The sequence below is a fragment of the Petromyzon marinus genome, chromosome 4 (assembly GCF_048934315.1).
Source record: "Petromyzon marinus isolate PM22_M1 ecotype Great Lakes invasive population chromosome 4, UKy_Petmar_22M1.pri1.0, whole genome shotgun sequence".
In the NCBI taxonomy this organism is placed as follows: Eukaryota; Metazoa; Chordata; class Hyperoartia; order Petromyzontiformes; family Petromyzontidae; genus Petromyzon; species Petromyzon marinus.
The window spans coordinates 6,020,554-6,040,977 of NC_133670.1; the positions used below are offsets into that span (position 1 = coordinate 6,020,554).

A 20,424-nucleotide genomic window follows, 5' to 3' on the forward strand; every position below is an offset into this window, starting at 1 on the left:
CCTCCCCCCTCTGTACCATGACCGGCGCACCTAAACCACGGCGTCTCTGGATCCACCACCAGTGGCATCGCCCAGGCAGGTGGAGCAGGAGGTGCTAAGAATCACTGGGTACGATGAGGATGCCTTCTTTGTACAACACACGGACACTGTCGAGTCAACCAAACATTGTCGAATTGGAGGCAGAATTGGCAGAAACAAATTGGGACGAAGCTGGTACCAACTCGTTGGGAAGGGGAGAACTTTTGTACCTTTTAAATAGTGACAACCTTCATTGTAGAGGCAGAGCTGATCGTAGTTGTGGAGTGGGTGGGAAACGTAGTTTTAGGTTTCTGCATGAAGTTTCCCAGAACACACACGTAAGGCTCTCGAGACACTACAAGCTAAAGATTATTCAAGAATATGCTCCGACGAGCACTAAGGCACGACGAGGTTGTGGCCCACATGTTTAAAGAACTTACACAATGGAGTGCAGTGGCATCACAGGTTGTTAGAGGTGGCGGCAGTCGTGAATATCAACCGTGATCAAACATGAGCGTCACGGTGTGCGAGATGTTAACTACCTCGCCTGGTTTACAGGAGTTGATGGATTCGACCCCGACGCCTGTATATTTGGAGTGTGCATGTTCTCCCCGTGGTTGCGTAGATTTAGAGTATTTGGCCGCTTTACATTTCCACACGATACGCCGCTTGGTTGATCTATCATTTGTGATGAGGTCGCTACAGTGGGCTTTACGACGGAGGTGCAGGAACAAACGTTCGATGACGTTGAAATCGATCTGCAGACGGCGGTCTTCTCGCACGGCCAGCTCTGTGTCGCCTTATCTCGATCCCGCAATCCCAACCAGGTGAAAGTCCGCATCGAACCGAGCCCCCACATCTATAGTTAGGAGTCTGTAGTTAGTTCGTTAGTCTTCCAACGTTGCTACATCCTCTGGATAAACTTCAAAACATGCATGTTAATCATGTCCGAGATGCTCAAACATATCTTTGCAGGTCCAGGCGTGCACAGGCAGCAGATAGCTTTCCAGTTTCCCCCACACTCACAGATATATTCCCAGCCTCACTGGAAGTTGAATTAGTGTGGGCTGGAACATTTAAGTACTTTAAACTACAGGCGTTCTGGAAAACAATAGAGGCGCTTCTTCAACATAATTGCCTCGCATTGTCATTTTGGCAATTGGGTCCGCGCGTGCCGGCAGTAGTTACTCTTCTTAGACGAGGCAGCCTATAAAACACACCCGATTTTACATGCGGTGTGTACATCAAGATACTGTGTGTTTGTTGTGTTTACTTTAGCAGACGGGGACGAATGTTGCGTTTGTTCTTGTCTGCCATGAGCTCATGATAATTGCAATGATTTCATTACCTTATATTTATCGCCTGAGCACAATCTAATGCACTCAATCTCAACGTCTTTTTTTTATCCTGACATGGTGTGTGATTTTACATAAAATATACAGCATGATAATTCAGTGTGTTGGATTCCGCATGCACATATATTTTTTTTTAAGTATTACCTTTCAAGATCAAGAGGCCATCAAACATTGCTCTTAAAGGGTGAAACTATCTGGGTTTAGGTTACTCCCGTGCTCTCTGACCTTCACTCTAATGCCCGTCTTAATAGCTTTCCCTCCTCATCCATAATTCAGCACAACCTCCTCAACCACCTCTTCCTCATTACACAGACGGTGTATTCTGAACGCCCAAGTTGTTCACCCCCCTTTAGTCGCCATCGTTATCAGCCCCCTTGTCTATCCACGACTGAACGAAGAGCGTCCCCGCGCCGTTGCCAGCCCGTCGTGGTAACTACGATGCCACGATCCGTCTTGCTCCAGCGCGCGGGGATGGTCTCGTCGCTTCATCCGGACGGGTGGTCATCCCTCTTGTGGGCGTGCGCACTCCTTCGGTTGCCATTTCGGTTGCCACCGGTTTTTTGTTCACCGGGCCGTCACCCCATTCACGCGGTGCGTCGTTCTCTCCAAGCTTAGTTGACCTTCTTGAACGGCCCGTGTTCTTTGTGTGCTATGTTTCTCCACGTGTTAGTCCACCCCTCAGTGTAATGCCACACGCGCACGGTTCTTTACGCACGTTTCAGCTTACGTTTTTTTTTTGTTATTTGCCGGGGTCCATAATTTCTGATACATGTCATAGCGAGTTGTACGCTCTAATTGGACACTATTTTTTTTTTCTTCGAGTGCATTGGCAATGCGCTGCTTTTTCACCAAAGCACTTCGGCTACTCCCATTCCACTCTTTCTTCGTCGCGTCGATCCCATTCTGCCTTCAATAATTGCCATCGGTGTATTAGTTATATAATGTCCAACTGCATCGCTCCAACTAGATTCTTTTCATTTAACTAACTCGCACACGAGTTGTGTTTGATGCATATCGATGTTGAGCCCTGTGAAACTGTTAGGAACCAAATGAGAACAATAAGAATAATAATCAGAGAACGCTTTGCCAGAGTGATTGATGATGTCATCACCGTAAATACAGTGTGTTCTCCTGTTATAACGCGTGTTTTCATTACTGCGAAAGGTATAGAAACGCGATCGATGTATTAGAGAACACCTCTTTAATATTTTTTTCAACGCGGACGCGCATTGGATATAACGCGATTGAGTGAACAGAACTACGTCGCCCGAGTAGAGAAACGCAGTCGCACGGCTGCCTCGGCGTAGCATCGCACGAGGCGGGATGCTGCTGGATGCTTCTAGACGCTACCCACGTGCCTCAGTCTTTGTTCAGCCTGCGTACGCATCTCCGCGTGTTATCGCGGACTGTTGTTATATATTATTTAGTATAACGCGATTCTTGCATAACTGGGTGTTCTTCGGGAACGCAACGTTACTTAGGAGAACAGACTGCATTGTAAGCATGAGAGCATCAAAAAGGACCATGGTGATTGGTAAATCACAAATAATAGCCCTAAGAGACGAAAGGAACCATTATGCATAATAAAGAATCATAATAATAGCGGAGGCCTATATAAGCAGAGCTCTAGAGCAAAATAATGAACGGACTGAAGGTGTGATTTGATTGGTCGAACGGGGGGAGGATTTCCCTGTGTCTAGCTTTTTTTAAATTAATCCCCAGGATTGCACGTTTGTTATCTTCAGTGGCGACAAATGTATTCTCCTCAGATAAACTAAATAAATAACGACATTTACTCTGCCAGGATTGAGCCTGGTAATTACTTGAATGGGAGACTGATGGGAATAGCATGCTGGCTGCAAGGCGGTACGCCTTCGCCACAGGAAACACCACATTTTTGAGATGAACACGATGTTCCAATGTCACACCTGAAGAAGTTAACCAAATGCCTTTTGCAACACTAACAAGGAAACGTTTCCAGGCCAGACCAGAAAATCCACAAAAAAAGCTATGGAGCGAATTCAACAGAAAACAGCCGTATAATAATAATTAAAAACACAAATAATAGCAATACTCATTATGTGCCGTCGTGGAAGATTATGAGTAAAAATGCATTCTATAAATGCAGTCCTTGGGTTTTTTTTTGTCCGTTCACCAATGTGCCCATAGGTCTAGGAACAAAAAAAAAGATAACATTTGACGTGGAGAGCGAGACTTTGTGAACGTGTTACCCATCGCCGTGCACACAGGATGGCGGTGGAGGGTTGGGGGAGCAGCAATTTATTGAGACAGGTGTTGGAATAGTCTCCACGGGCCCGATGACCACGGGGGAGGCTGAAGAGCAGACAGTGGGAGACCTTGGAAGTCGCGTGCCTACTGTGTAGCAGGTGCAGGATTCTGGTGGAGGATAGAAATCATTGGCAAAGAGGGGGGGAGGGGGGGTATCAACGACTTTGGCCATGAGGACACCATCATCGTGTTACCCATCATCCACAGTGGTGCATAATGAGTGCTCGTACGTCGAACGTCAACTGGTGTCTCGCATTGTTCGCACTTGGCTGCGTCGGATATGAGCGGGGTATAAAAAAAAATGTCACAGCTATCAGAGGGGATAAAGCAGCCGTGCAGTTCACCGCGGTGCTGATGATTAAATCTCGATATTGCCATCTACTTCTCTGCATACCCATGCTACAGCTTTCTCTGTGTGTGTGTGTGCGCTTTGGATTGCCCATTGGTCCTTGTCGGATTTCATCGAATTCCATCTTAATGGCCTTGCTTAACAATCCAGAGGTTCACTTTCCTTATAACATCCTCAGGCTAATCCGTGCAGAGGCATGGCAAATGTTTACGATTGTACAGCACACAGACGTTGAGCGACTTGACCTCCCTTGCTCTTATAAAGGAAATATGGCATTCAGACCATCTAAGCTGCAATTATTGATTTATTTCTGATGGCATCAACCAGCTTCCTCCTTCGTGCATGATTTGACCATTAGTTACACACTCGATGTTTTGAAAGCAATCTTGAACATATGACAGCGTGACGAAAGGCGCGGTTTTATTTACTATTTACAGCCCATATTCAGCTAAACTCTTCTGACATATAAATTATATTCTGTAGGGGGGGGGTGATTGAATCCACGACAGTAATTTGTAATCTATGGCATGATCTCATTCCAGTCTATACGTATATATTGCACAATATTTTACCAAAGGAGAGAAATCAAGCAAGTAATTTTCCTACACCGATTATTTCCTGCATATATATAAAAAAAACATAGTTGGGTTTAGGTGAACTGTTGAATCTGGTGCTTCACTGTCACTTCGACCTCGAGTTGCCCGGTCACATTCGTTTTTCTCGTTCTGTCTTTGGCACTCCCCACTGCTTTTGCCTTCAAGTCTCTCATCACAAGTCATCCGTGACGTTGGGCGTCATATCCAACACCCCTACAGCTTATTACAGATTTCCTCAACGACATAAACGTTTTATATCTCCTGTTGTATATCCGCAACGACTACTGATTAAGCTAACATGCCTTAAAAGTGCTTACACTTTATTCAATCAAAACGTTATTTATTTAAAGGGGTCTTCCTTAAAACCAAGGCCCCTCTACATAAACGATTCACCATTAAAACGATTCAATGGAAATAATCATTAGGTTAATCTACGACAATAAATTCTGTCACACTAATAAAAAAAAATTCATGCGTAAATGCCACGCGACGAGGGACTTTCACAGTGTTGTAGGAGCCGTGTAAGCAAAGGAATGGCCTCAGATGTTTGTAGTCACACCCTGGGGATGTTTATCAATCCCTCAAAGTAACCTCGAAACTAAACTATAAACTTATTCTTAGCTCTTTCGGTAAAGTCACGTTGAAGGGAAACAATTAAATAATATATATATAAAACAATAAAAATTCTCACGACGTTTCGACCATAACACAAACGGTCATCAGGTGTGTTTTTTATATATTTTATTATTTTATTGTTTCCCTTCAACGTGACTTTACCGAAAGAGCTAAGAATATGAATTACTGCAGTCACGAAAGCTTTAAATGAAAATTTAAACTATAAACTGTTTTTTTTTATTTTACCAGGTAAGGCCCACTAAGCTTTATAGTATTTTTTCCGAAGCGACCTGGCCACAAATGATAGCTCAAAGAAGTGGCTTATCACGTGGAAATGTATAGGAGCCAAATACTCTAAACGCACATTTGTAAATGTGGAGGAAAAACCCAGAGGACCTGGAACAAAAATCCACGTAAACCACGGGAAGATCATGAAAACTCCAAATATACAGGTGTCAGGGTCAGGATCAAATCCACGACCTCCTGCATACCGGCGAGATAGTTAACGTCTCGCCACCATGGCACCCGACATTCTTAGAGGGGGCCGTATAGAAGCCGGACGTGATGGTGACAACCTGATGGCCCAACCAAAACAACTCACCCACTTACAGAAACTTGGTAAGATACTTGGATCGCTCTCTGCCCAAAATGGGGAGTTGAATTGTTGGAAACTAAGCAAGTAGTGACAGCCAGTGGCTCAAATCTTTGATGGCAGGTGCCGGCACAACAGTAATGGGGAAAAGGGTGAGGTTGGCACCATGTCCAGATTGTTAAAATATAGAGCGACAACTCTGGCTGTTTCGCTCTGTAGGTTTCCGCTGTTTTTGCATTTCACCGCTGACGTATATTTGGGTTGCGCTGCATGCTTGTTACACATGATGTCCGATGTTTTACTCCACAATCCTGAAGAAGTTCCCAGCATGTGGGGCGAAACGTCAGACATGCCAAACAAGTAGCAGTAAAACCCCAAAACACATTATAAAGCTATGAAATACTGTAATTTGCTGTCATGTATATATGCTGAACTTCTTTCGCACCGTGCATAGCCAACGGTGCTAATGGGAGTTGCAGGGAAAGACAACTAACTTAACACAAAGAGCACTTTTAAAGAAATTAGTGATATCTGGTCAACAAAATAAAACGTGAAATGAAGTTCCAGTTCCTCCTTAATGCCACGGTAGTCCATAGTTGTGCATGGCCTACAGATGAGGGTACAATTCTAATCAACAATTAAAAAAAAAATCCAAAAGTAGACATCACATTTCTATTTAATTTGTATTCCCCTGAGCTAATCTCCTTTGTGTAATGCAATGATGACTAGTCATGTAATTAATCATCTCCTCCATGGTTCAATAAATTGCCACGACTCAGGGTTATGATTCAATTTGAGAGTCAAATCAATTTGTATACTTTATATTTTCATCACTTGTTGCTGTCTCATATATAGTTTATCTTTCACTTAATTTCACTGCATTAACATGCAATTTGCATCCTTTGTACAGAGTTAATTGGCAAATGATTCGATGCGCGTATTGTGAGTGAACAATTTGCGTTTAATCGATTAATCCATTACTCTTCACATGAATAACGATTGGTCACGCTGATATTTGTGGTGCTATTGGCCGTTGTGAGGCCCTGTAGTCATCGTCTCTACGAGTTGACTCTGCACTCGGATTCCCAAAGGCTTAGTTTCTTTACCATCCCTATCACAGCATTGTATGCTCACTTACAATGTTGTCCACATTCCTCCGTGATGATTTGAATTCGGGAGGTGAATTGAATAATTAAAATAAAGCATGCACCAACTGTAGCTAAACTGGGATAGTCTGACGATATCATGCAATGTGGTCAAAGCAGGGGACCTGAAATTGCACTCCAAAACTCACGCGTTGAGCCTGAAAAAAGTGCCCTTGCAGTGCCACAATGTGTAACGACTAACATTTCCTGACATGAGAAAAGTTAAGTTCAAAGTAAAGTGCATACTCAGAAGAGTCCCCTTTCTCCAATGCAGAATTTTTAGGTCTGAAAGGTCTCTGTGTGTGTCTCTCTGGCTTCGTCCATTCTAACTCCAGCCTACTGGGTACCAGGAAACACGAATACACCGCTCAATAGCATTCCAAGTCCAAAACTGCCATGTTACCTTGGATCCCCCAGTGAACTGCCTTTGATATGTTTGTTGAGACTGCAGTATGCTTCATGAATTGCAATGAAAAAATAATTCCTTTGTTTACTAATTGAGTAATTTAAATAGGCGAATGCATTTCAATCGCTCTTTCACACTGTTGGACATGGCACCGCTATTCATCCCACAGAGACGACTGGCATGGACAGAGAGCTGCTCTTTTATTTAGAATACTATTTAGAATAAAAGAACAGAAACAGCATAGAGAGGAATGACTTTCTTTGTCCGTGCGAAGTCAAGCTTTGCACGGTTGATAAATCAAAGGAAGCGTGAGAAAATTTCGCGAGCCAGCTGAATGTCCCATTTTAAAAAAATAAATGTAAACTACGTCTTGCCCGTGACAAAAAAAAATCCAACGGATCGTCTCCGTGACATGACAATGTCCAATGTCGTGCCTTAACCCCGAAAGGCATTCGCCGTGAACCTCAGATTACGAGAGGTTGATCGCCGATAAGCACAACTGACATGCGGTTGTTGTTTGATGGAGACAAGATGGAGGCGTACAGTTCCCGCAAACTCTTTTGTCATAACCCCATTGTCGTCTGATCTCTTATCGCAAGGCAGCTGTCAGTTTTATCGTCCGTTTCCGACCGTGCCTCTTTATATGCCTGTGTCCGCAAATGTTTCCCACACGTACAGAGCGGCGAGTAGTTTTGCATCTCTATGGGCCTGTTCAGATTCTCCTCACCTAACTGCATGAATTTGTGTTCACAGCAACACTCCATTTGGATACGCACCAAAACACTCATAGGAGCTATTATTTTGTTGTTGTTAATGTTGTGGTTCCCGCTGATTACCCCTATTTTTATTCATCGCTCACCTTCCAATTTCCACAGGTTATTTCAGCATTTTTTTTGTAACAGGATATGCCTTTTAATTGGAACGCACAAAATGTTCTAAACGTAGTGGAATTTAAATAGAAATACACGCGCGCGCACGTGCACACGCTATCACGACTTGCAATCGTGACATCAGAAATGCATTCATTGTTAAGTATGTGCTGCTTGCAATAACTGCATCGAGGGATTTATTTACGCTCGGCCAAAAAAAATCACTGGAAATTATTTTGCACGTTGCAACACATTCTTTACGATGTAAAAATAATGCGTTAGTTTCAACCCAGGTGAATTATTTTTTTAAGTCAACGTGGTTTCCTGTTCAATGAGCATCGAGGCAGTTTCAGCTTGTCTTATTTACAGTTTACAGTGACCATCCGCTTGGTGGTTATTTTACATTCCTTTGGCAGGGGCGGATAAATAAAAAAAGCAACCGCTGTTGACTTCCACGAAAAGCAGTACTCATTCTAGTGACCCTAGAGCAGTGGTTCTCAGGGTGCGGTCCCCGGGACCACCGGTGTTGGTCCGCATCCATCTCCCTGGGTTGTCCATGGGGCTGCGATGCAAACGGAGGTTGATCCGGACAATAATAACAACGTTTATACAATTTTGTTTGGCACACTCATTTATATTTTACTCGTGATATTTAATTATAAAATGAAGTTAGGTAAACCACCCTGATTAAACTATCCTAACCCTCCACCCTCAAAAAAAATATAGCAGCTTTTAAAAAATAATATAATAATGTGAATAAATTTGCGTTTTGTCACCAGCGGTAGGGGGCTGGGTGCTCCGCGGAAATTTTTGCATCAGCCGAGTGGTCAGCAGGCCAAAAATAGTTTGAGAAAAAAAACTATATATTTTAATTATAAACTACTATTCTTTATTTCACTAGGTAAGGCCCACTGAGCGATGTAGCTCTTTTTCAGAAGCGACCTGGCCCCAAATGGCAGCCCAACGAGGTGGCTTATTTGGAAATTTACAGCAGTTAAATACACTAAACGCACGTTGATTCTAAATGTGGAGGGGAAATTCGGAGGACCCGGATAAAAATTCACACGACCACCGGGAGAGAGACATGCAAACTCCATATATGCCGGCGTCAGGATTGGGATCGAACCCATGCCCTCCTATATACCAGGCGAGGTAATTAACATCTCGCCGCCGTGACGCCCAAACACTGCCCTAGAAGGCTGATGGGCTGAGACGACCCATAAACATGATTATAACTCATTGCCTTCTGATTGAAAGTTGCTCACACGCTGATCACACGAGGCATCTAAGCTCCACCCACCTCTTCAGGCTGCCTTTTGAGGAACTTTTAACTTTGACCCCCGACCTCTGAGTTATTTTTGAGCCGGGATACATGCGCGTTTTTACGTATTTTCATCAAATGCAAGCTATCTATGTATAAAAACACATTAATGTAAAATCTAAAAGCAAAGGAATAAGTTATTTAATCTTGTTGAACACATTTTCTGCAAATCACTTATGTGCCCTTTGGCAAGATTGAAATGCATGCACCCAGAAGTGGCATTTCACTGTTTGATTGCCGTTGTAATTTGCCAATGGCAGATTACTTGATACACTACAGTACATTGTGAGACGTGGTATAGTCAATCCAAGGGCACTGGAGCACATTATTGAGCCGTTTTGGTCTGGTCTAGGATCAGGTCAGCATTATTATTATGAGTATGCTTGTTTAAAGAATGTTTAATATTACACGGTGAGCATTATAATTTTAATTTTTTACGATTGTTTTACCGGAGAAAAAGCCTCGCCGACTCTCAAGACTCGTGTTTTCACGAGGGTCCTGCCAAGTGTTCGCAGTCGAGGTGGGGTGAGGTTGCTAAGTGTCGGCCCAATTCTCTGAATATTGCAAAACAATGTTCGTGTGCAAGGGTGGGAGAACCCGGAGGAAACCCACGCAGGACAAGGGGAGAACGTACAGACTCTACACTGAGAGGCACCACAGTTGGCAATCGAAGCCAGGCCCCATCCTCATGCTGTGAGGCGCGACTGTTAACGCCAAGCCACCCTATCACAAAGCCGTAATAGTGTAATGCAGCTTTCAGTGTATTATGCCAGTCTAGATATCTCTCTCTCTCTAATTCTTGCTGTGAGGCGCGACTGTTACCACTGCACAACCTTACACGCATATAACACGTGTGTGTGCGTGCGTGCGTGCGTGGTAACATCAGGTTCGCGGACTCAAACCAAATCATATTCCAGGCAGGCTCGGTCGTTATTGCAATGCTCCTGTTCAACGTGGAAACCAGCACGGTAATTGTATTTGGTTTTCCGTATGCCACGTGACATGGTAGCATGCAGTCACGTGTAATGAAATAGACTCTGCAGCATACAAACGGACGCGTACATATTGTAATTTTCATAGGAATGTGGAATTTCCACTTTTGGCTCAGGGCCACCGACGGAGTTCAGCAGGGTAGATTTCTCACACCGAGCTTAGCGGTTAGTCGATCGACGGGTCACGTGTGGTGGAGTAAAGTGTGACCACTCACACACGTCTGGTCAGCGTGGACGACGAGGCCACGAACCCGCAAGAGGGGCTTCTCCCGAGCCCCCACAACACTGTGGTGCTGTGCGCAAGCAATTGCAGTGATGCGACCTTTACCTTTCTTTATACGTTTAGACTTCATACAGGTCACCTGTGCTTAATTTCTCCGACTCAATAACAATGCCGTTTCTCCTGAACTCTGCCCCTCAAACTTGCTGTGTCTTGATGTCCTCCTTAACTCGGGCTCATCTTATCCGTTCACATTTCTCATTAAAAACTTCCCCTAACAGAGTCTCCGAAGCATCTTCCTTACCCGTGAACTGCTGACACATTCACGCCTTCATGATTGCTAACGTGTGTATTGCAACGCTGCATAACTCACACACTTCAAATGAATTCATCTTCTTCTTTGGTTCTTTCGGTAAAGTCACGTAGAATGAAAATAAAATAATAATGGGGCGCTGTCCTCGAGACAGTTTCGTCCCTTCACCTGATGAAGGGACGATGAAGGCCGCTTGTGTTGTGGCCGAAACGTCGTGAGAATTTTATTGTGTTATTTTATTTCATTAATGTATTATTTTATTCTCATTCTACGTGACTTTACCGAAAGAACCAAAGAAGATTAAGCCTTGCAGTCACTAAAGCTTTAAATCGAAATTCAAATGAATTCTGCTGCTGGGCACATCACTCTAGCCACATGAAAAGGATAATTATGTATATATGTGTGTGTATCCCCTAGTCCTTCCACTTTTTTGCCATTCATATATGCACCAGATACAAATCTCCATTTTTGTTCAATTTGTTGTCTGGCCTCGACACGTCTATGAGGCGCTTTCTCTTGCCATCTGTTCCTAATCACTTTGCAAAGAAAATAACTGTTTTTTTTCCCCAATTACTCATTATTCTGAAAATAGGGCAATACTTCACTTGTGCCCGTGCATTCCGAAGAGGCTTTTTTACGACAAGGAATTGTGACGAGCTGTTATCGCTGTAACTTTGGATTGTTTTGCTTAAAGTTCCCTTCAATTTCACTTCTAACAAATAGGGGCCCCTCGTTATAAAATGCGCAATGGCCAGTGATCACCTCCATCAGTGCTCCTGAGCCACTGGTGGAAAGTCCATATCCATTCGGTGGGGAACGGCTCGCCCAAAGGATGAGCACCGTTGAGCTCCGACAATGTCAAAAGGGTAAAACCTATTACTATATCTTGTTACTGGCAAAGGAGGTCTCATAATGTAAATGCTCACCCCGAGCCCTCAATACTCTGATAGTGCGCTATTTTTGAGTTGTACGCCTTTTGGCGTCTCTGGTCCAACACCAGTGGAGACTAGGCTCTAAGAAAAGCCGTCTCGGGTGTGGACCAATCAAATTCAAGGACAGTGCATGTTATTATCAGAGTCGTCTCTTTTGTTTGCATTTTGACTGCTTGTGTTGTGGTTATTGCAAACATGATGCCTTGAATAAAGGTGTCAGTTTTTGTGCCAATTAAAAGGGTAAAACCTATTACTATAATGTGGTACTTGTTTTAGTAACCCCAGAAAGATAATTGGTCTATCCCTTAACTGGGATTTTAACTCACGACCTTCGGAAATTGAGCATAGTGGTCTGGCACAGTGCCGTCTGCCCAATAATATCTACACAACATGATGATAAAGGCAAACCCTCTCTATTCGCGAGGGTTACGTTCTAGAAAACGCTCGCGAATGCTGAAGCTTTGTTCAACGGGAAAAATGTGGTTACGTTCCTGGTACGAGTGAACATAGCAAGGAAATAGTAAATGTTCAACAACAATAAATCATGAATACATTGTGCAGAACGCTATATATAGTTTTTTTTTACTTTGATAATGATGATGTTTTGACGACGATGGAGGCGGTGGGTGATGGTGAGCAATTCAGGAGGATGACTCCTCGGGAGAGGCAATGGACGAGAGGGAGATTGCTGACACTCTCCCGTTGGACGCCTGGGAGCCAGGATTAAGGACAATTAACAAGCAAGTACAGTGTCATATCAAGTGAAATACGCAATTGCGAGCGCAGAGGCGTTGCAAGGCAATTGCCTATCCGTGGTACGCGGGTTTACTTGCGGGGCTGAGGACGAAGCGGGCAGCCGTGGTGGGGTGCCTAATCTTCGCGTACCGTTTCAAAAAGTAGCATTCGACGCGCACCTCCCTGGCGTCGGTGATCTGTAAGGCACTGCGTACACCCCAGGAATACACGAGTCCCGCGGGTCGCGCATCGGGAATTAGTACGCGCTTAGTGACTCGCGAATATGCGAAACTCGCAGAATCCAGAACTCGCGGATAAGGGAGGGTTTTGTGCTATCGAGTGAATCGGTGCAGCTGTGAAATTCTATTGCTCACGCCACTGCTGTCGCAAGACCCTCCACAAGAGGGCGCTCTAGAGAGCCCCTCTCGAGGCAACACGCTTTGGGCCCACTCTTTCACGCAGGCGAAATGTCTCGGTAGAGGTTGGAATGCCCACACTTTAATCCACCGAATGCAGCCTGCCAAACAACTCACTGTGGCTTTACCCATTTACTGGCGGGAACACAGAGGTGAGGAGATTTTGTTGAAAAATGGCTCCGCCGATTGAATTGCGAAAATCCCACGGAGCACAAACGGGTGCCCTCTGGATCGCGTGTTCAGTTTGCTCGCCATCAACTCCACGGCAGTCTCCCTGTCTGTTCACACGTCGCGTTGCGCCATCACTGCACGGGTTGTGATCACAGCTTTGTCCCTCACTTGCCTGGTAGTCTGCGCTGCCTTCCCACTAAGCTCTAAAAAGCATCCAAGGATGCTTTTTTGTATCCTTGCTTGCTGCGTGAGGCGCACATTTGTATCGTATTTGCAGTTTAGACAACGGAATCTATGCAGACAGTGAGTTGTCCAGGACGCTCAGCACTCGCTGAGTATATGTGGACAACTCGTAAGATTTACATATATTCGATATTTTGTTACACACGAAAACATGTCTTCAGCTTTAATTGGTGTGCTCGTTGATGCTCTAGCAGCATATGCCATTCATAGAATGTAACATGTTGATTGTAACACGCTAAATGGTGACATTAGCATTAGTCTTCATGTATACATTGCAATAATGGTACCAAACCAATAATATCATTTAATCTTATACAGTATGTGTAATGTCAAAATAAATTTTAGGTCATAATTTTTGTTTTTAAAGCAACTTTGTTTTTATTCTTGGGTCTTTCGGTAAAGTCACGTGGATAGATTCAAAGAAAATAACAAAAAAATATTTGAACCTATCTACGTGACTTTACCGAAAAACCCAAGAATATGGATTCCTGCAGTCACGAAAGCTTTAAGTCAAGATTCAACTTTATTTTCTTGAAAATACGGAGAGAAATGAGAATAGGTTTTTCCCCTTTTATCTGGCAACAAAACAGGTGTTAAGTTGTTAAAACACCAAACTGAAACCTTTTACAAGGAATCATATCTGCATTGAGCACAGTACTTGTGGTCAGAATGCAAACAGAGACCAGTCAGTTTCAAAGACAATGCATATATTATCATAGTATGTTTTTTGTTTGCATTTTGACCGAAAGTATTGTGGTTAATGCACGCATTATTTCTTGTAAAAAGGTTTCAGTTTGGTGTTCCAACAACTTAACACCTGTTTTGTTGCCAGATAAAAGGGGAAAAAACAATATTTTCATATTTTGCTACTGGCAAAGGAGGTCCCATGATAACGGAGAGAAATGTTGCGAATATTATTAATTGGGCCATGACCACGGTTACCGTCAGTAGCAAGTGGGTGTCTGACCTCGGTCCTTGGCTTCTCTTCGCAAAACTGCACTGACCAAGCGTGTTGAGGTACGATCCAACAACACCCCCCCCCCCAACACCGCCGAAGGGAAGGCACTGATTCATTCATCTCCAGCAGTGGATTGATTAAAAAGGCTGTACATTATTATTCCCATTACGTTTAGCAAGGAGATACTTTCGCCTTGTAATTCAAGGATATCGATGAAAATGTGGTCAATTTTTTAAATCACGTTATTCCCACCCGACAGCAACTTTGCGCGCACAGCCCAGGGCATTTAACTGTGCGGGAAACATTCGCATGCAGCTAATTAATGTAAATGCCGTACAGTATTGGCTTCGTTGCCACTGGATTTAAGGTTACTGCAGTGGTGGGAGCTTCAGATGCGGGTGGGGGGGGGTGGAAATCAATGTTGTTTTCCTGCTTTCTCACCCATTTGCATCCATTGTCATTAGACAGGGTGGCCCAAAAGTCAGGAAAACATGTTTTATTTGAACAAATCACATCGGGTCAATTTAATTTATTTTCACAAATGTTCAAACTGACTACCATTAACATTAATGCCTTGCGTGAATTCTCTTTTGCAATGGATTCAGGACTCCTTTATGTTTTAAAGAGCACAGCTGCCTGCTTTAGCAAACGTAAAGACGACTTGTAAATTTGTTTGTCTTCTTCAGTAGAGTCTATTTACATTGTTAAATGTCATCCGAAAATGCAGAAGAAAAATAGATATCAACTATTATTAATAGAAGAAATATGAACTTGAAGAATAAACGATTAAAATGTTATGCCAGTGTTAACATGAATTAACCATATGTGTTCCTGACTTTTGGGCCACCGTGTAAATTATTATTATTATTCGCTTGGGTAATTATTTATAAGATGTTTGGTTATTCTTTGGTAGAGTCAAACTGTTCTTGTCCGTGATAGACGTTCCCCATCTAGGTGAACAAAATAATAGACGTGATATCATTCTGTTATCCGTGACAAAAAACTCTTCGGGTCTATGACCTCATATCCACCACATCATAGGTACTATTATGAAGGGAGCCCCCAATTCCGATACATGTATGTATTCCCGAGAAAAAAAAATCCTGCTAACCATTAGAGTTATTTGTGGCCAGTTACAACACCAGCAATCTACAACACATGCAAATAATTTCCGCATTCGTCCTGAGCGTTGGACACGTTTAATTTTGAATACATTTAATTTTAAATCTTGACTTAATGTTTGCCCGTCTCGGAAGGGCTGACAGGAGACCTCAGCAGGCAGTGGTGGCCCGTGACTCTGATGGGGCAGTGGTGGCCCGTGACTCTGATGGGGCAGCGGTGGCTCGTGACTCTGATGGGGCAGCGGTGGCTCGTGACTCTGATGGGGCAGCGGTGGCTCGTGACTCTGGTGGGGCAATGGTGACTCTGATGGGGCAGTGGTGGCTCTGGTGGGGCAGTGGCAATGCGGGCAGCAGACCAAGGGACGGGGTGGAGTCAGCGCGGAAGGCACCTTGCCATGGGCACCAACTTACCGGCTACGGCTCTGAATCCAACATCAAGGGTTTTAAAAAGATCAGCGTGTTGTGGTACAGGCTGCGTGTTTAATGCGATATTAATTCAAATCGCGCTGGACAGTCGTATTCAAACGTTGTGGCCACAGCAAGTCCGCAGTTATGAAAGTTGTTCTAAGACTACAAACATGAACCCAAGCTGAGCTTTTGCCCGTCACCAGAGAACACAGAGCTGAGTGTGAAGTTGAAACTCCACCGTGTGTGCCCATTACTCACGGCGTCATATCTGTGCTCTTCTTAATATCCTTCATTCCCACAAAAGTTACGGATAATAAGATGAGTGCTTCTTGGACAGGCCATCCCCAGCTGATAATGATTGAGAAGAGCGATGCACTTAGTGTGATACCTTTGCAACAAAGGCATCAGCAGGAGAGGGGGGGGGGGGTGCTTCCACTCTCCCCCTGCCCCCCACCGGTTTGACAGCCCAAAAGTTGGCATCCTGAATATATTGTTACTCATGGGTAGTTGCTCGATCCGCCTCTGAACACAGAGATTGAGTGAGTGAATTTGAAATAAATGATGCCCGACGTGCGGATAGAGAGGCGTGTGTGATTGGTCGTGCCTGCCTCCGTCTCCTTCAAACTCTTTGTTTGCCCCCACCACCCCCGCAATCCCCGATTAGCGTGGTTGTCTACGTACGGTGCGAAAGAAGTTCCACATACACAGATACGTACGTACGTGGCACCGAGTCGACATTCCCCAGTATGCACCCTGACTGCAGCGCTCTTTGCTACTCTGACTCCCGGCAGAAAATTCATATAACTCACTGCACCCAGGCACCGCAGTAATATTTACCAGTATTGCCATTTTATGATATTACGGCATTAAATATGTATACAACTGTACATGGACACTGAATCAGAGGTTGTTGTAATATACAGCCATGCCTTGTGGGTCCCACAAACCTGACTTATCATCGCTGCAATATCGTTCATAATAAGGCCTACGTGTCATTGCTTCAATATTGAAATACAGATGCAGTCTCCGTGGCCGGATTCATTCAGGGCCTTTAGGGGTTGCAGCCCATGGCTTTGGATATTTAGGGCCCCCGAAAAAAAAACGTACCGCGTGCTTTATAATGGTTTAAATGTAATTCTGCAGCACGTTGGCAAATGCTGCGGGTAGTTTGGCAATTACTAATAGTTGTGTCAACGTGAAAATGTATTCGTTTGAACTTTGACTTAGCCCAAACAATTAGCAATTCACATCTAGAAACTGGAACTGAAATAACCAAGCTAAATATCACTCGAGTGTTTGGCTTTAGCACGGTTGGCTCCGCATGGTGCGAAATAAGTTCAACGTACATACAAACAACGGTCATCGATGGTGGTAAAATGATCAATGGGAAGGAATTTAATAAACACTAAGGGCCCGCCTCAAACTAAAACCTCCTGAAGCCCCCCTCAGACTGAATCTAAACCTGGCCATCACTGCAAGACTCGGTATAAGGTATTTTCATATGATGCATCTTTTCCTTCTGTTATTGTACACGAGGTAGAGATATGCTCATGTGTATCTTATGAATGTTGTCCTGAGAGATTCGCGCGGGATACACAGTTCTTCGTTTAAGTGAGAATGCTGATTTGAAATATTAAGCAATTCCATGCAACACCTCCAGCTGGAATTCTGAATGATGTAGAAAATGATAATTTTACAACATTCCTTGGGCTTCAAGCATTCTTTTGCTTTATGAAACCAAAAAAGCCACTTTAAAAATCATGCAATTATAATAGATACTTTATATGATATTAGCATTGCAATGATTGCATTCGTTCAGTTACGTTTGCCTTCATCACCCGTCTTGCTTGACTACTAATCAGCTCCTCTGCTGTAGCCTCACCAATTCCCTCACCTCACATTGCAGATGGTTCACAATGCTGCAGCCAAATGTCTCACCCATGTGCATGTGAGTATGTTGAACTTTTGCCCTGCACGTAGCCAACCGTGCTAATCGGAGGTGCGAGGGAAGGACAACAAACTACATTTTGATTTAAAGCTTTCGTGACTGCAGTGATTCATATTCTTGGTTCTTTCGGTAAAGTCACGTTGAAGGGAAGCAATAAAATAATAATAATATATATATAAAACAATAAAATTCTCGCGACGTTTCGACTGCAACACAAACAGTCATCATCAGGTGTGAAAACCACCACTTCTTTCAAGTGTTCATGCCGTTGGTTTTCACACCTGATGATGACTGCTTGTGTTGCAGTCGAAACGTCGTGAGAATTTTATTGTTTTTTATATATATTTTATCATTTTATTGTTTCCCTTCAACGTGACTTTACCGAAAGAACCAAGAATATGACAACAAACTAAATGCGAAAAGCAGTTCAAAAGAAATGAGTTTTCAATGTGGATGTGAAAGTGGATAGCGCCAGTGGCTTCCCGATATTGGAAGGAAGAGCGTTCCAGACGGCCGCAGAAGCGCATCTGAAAGCACGCGATGCGGTGACCGTCTTTGTTCGCTGGCTCGTAGATCTCACCCCATACCCATAGGCATCGCGACATGTGTTCTCACATAACTCTACCGTGGCTCCCATTCCATCCATTTATCACGAATCAACAACACGGCTACCCTCAATGTCTTCCAAACGCTGCGCCAGCTTGTGGATCTCACCTCATACGCCGATCTTATCCGTGCAATCGACTTCAACAGCCGAGCCCTTCTCTCAAATTCTTCCATTGGGGGTGGCAGGACGGCATCAAGGGCCTGTGTACGATCCCCGACTCGGGCACCTTTCTGTTCCCTCTCCCCGTTCTCCATGGGTTTCCTCCGGGTTTTCTGGTTTCCTCCTGTAGTTGAAACAAACAAACAAAAATCATACAATGTAACTGGTATTTGACAAACATCCCAATGCTGAAACATTACCTGCAAATTACTCACTGGCAAAACGCGTAGCAACATTGTACCCGACTGCAAAAATCTGGCAGGACCCCCCCCCCCCCCCCCCCGCGCTGAAAAATAGTATTGAGAGCCGGCGAGGCTTTTCTGCTGGGTAAAGTAATAATAGATAATAAATCAGTTTTGACTCTACGAGAAATGACTCTTGGTGGGTGCATCCCCACTGCGCAGACTTCTCAGGTTGTGCAGAGATTGCTGACCGCTTGTTGCTGTGCTGGGTCTTTCCTCCTGTCCGCTGCCTCTTAATTTATTCTCTTTTCACACCGCCACTTGCTCTCCGTTGCCCGAAACATCCATACGACGTGTCCGTGTGCGAGCCTCGCCCACAAGAGAAAGGACAACATATTGCCAAACGTTGTCAAACTGGAACTCTTAAAATGACCATCAGAAAGTTATATGCCCTTGCCTACAGTAATGTTTTTGTTTAGGGCACAGCGTGTTTTGAACCCCTCACATTAACACAACCTTCACTGCCCTACATGCTGGGGCCCACCGTTTAGAATCCCTCACATGAGAAAGTGGGAAGTTTGCAATGTTATTGTCAGATCGGAGGGCGACTTCCACGGCGAGGGCGCGGAGGTGGCTATTGCAATGTGAGAGATTAGCATGTCAATGTAGGATCGCAGAGCCGTCGCCACGTGGAGGACACGAGCGACGGTGGCTGTGTTAGTGTGCGACATTTAACCTGTTCATGTAACATCACTTTAACATCACTAGCCCCACCCACTTCGTTTGTGACCCTTGGGCTACACCCATTTATAATCTTTAAAACAGCCTGCGTCAGCAGCTTTCTCCTCCTGATGACGATTGTTTGTGTTGCGATCGAAACGTCGTAGTTTTTTGTTAATTTTTTTTTTGTTCTGCGTGACTTTACCGAAAGACCCAAAGAATATGAATTCCTGCAGTCACGAAGCTTTAAGTCAAGATTTAGACCATTGTTGGTTCTCCAAATAACAAATGTGAAAAACGTTCTCAATTAAATTTCAACAACAATTTCTTATTCTCTTGCTCCACAAGATGAATGCAGTTTCTCACTATGTCCCGATGTGATCATAAATACCTGCATTGATCTTGGATTAAAATGAGTAAATCATTGCTTTCATTTTTATTAAAATATACTACATTGATTTATGATATTATTTTATTAATAAAATACATTAACATATTTGTTTACATATTTAAATTACCCATTGTTTCATACATCCGTTGAAATCCCTTCTACGGGCATGAACCGCATATATCGATGCTGTTGCTGTATTTATTCTCAGAAAATTCATTTTGAACACATGCTCTTGACAAACGACTTTCTTATTTCCAATTCATTTTTCTTGCAGGAATGCAGCTCTCTGCAGTTTATAGCCACATTTTTGCATGGAGATTTCATCAGTCTTTGCCAATGGAGGTTTGTGTTCC

General features: G+C 43.8%; 1 long non-coding RNA gene across 1 annotated transcript; it reads right to left on the reverse strand.

Annotated features, from left to right (window-relative positions):
• Nucleotides 1-2,276: 2,276 nt before the first annotated feature.
• LOC116938810 (uncharacterized) lies at nucleotides 2,277-19,894 on the reverse strand. The gene is made up of 3 exons (XR_004402328.2): nucleotides 19,212-19,894; nucleotides 18,727-18,902; nucleotides 2,277-3,770 (listed from the first exon to the last, which is right to left on the reverse strand). It is a non-coding gene; the product is annotated as an uncharacterized LOC116938810 (long non-coding RNA).
• Nucleotides 19,895-20,424: the final 530 nt, after the last annotated feature.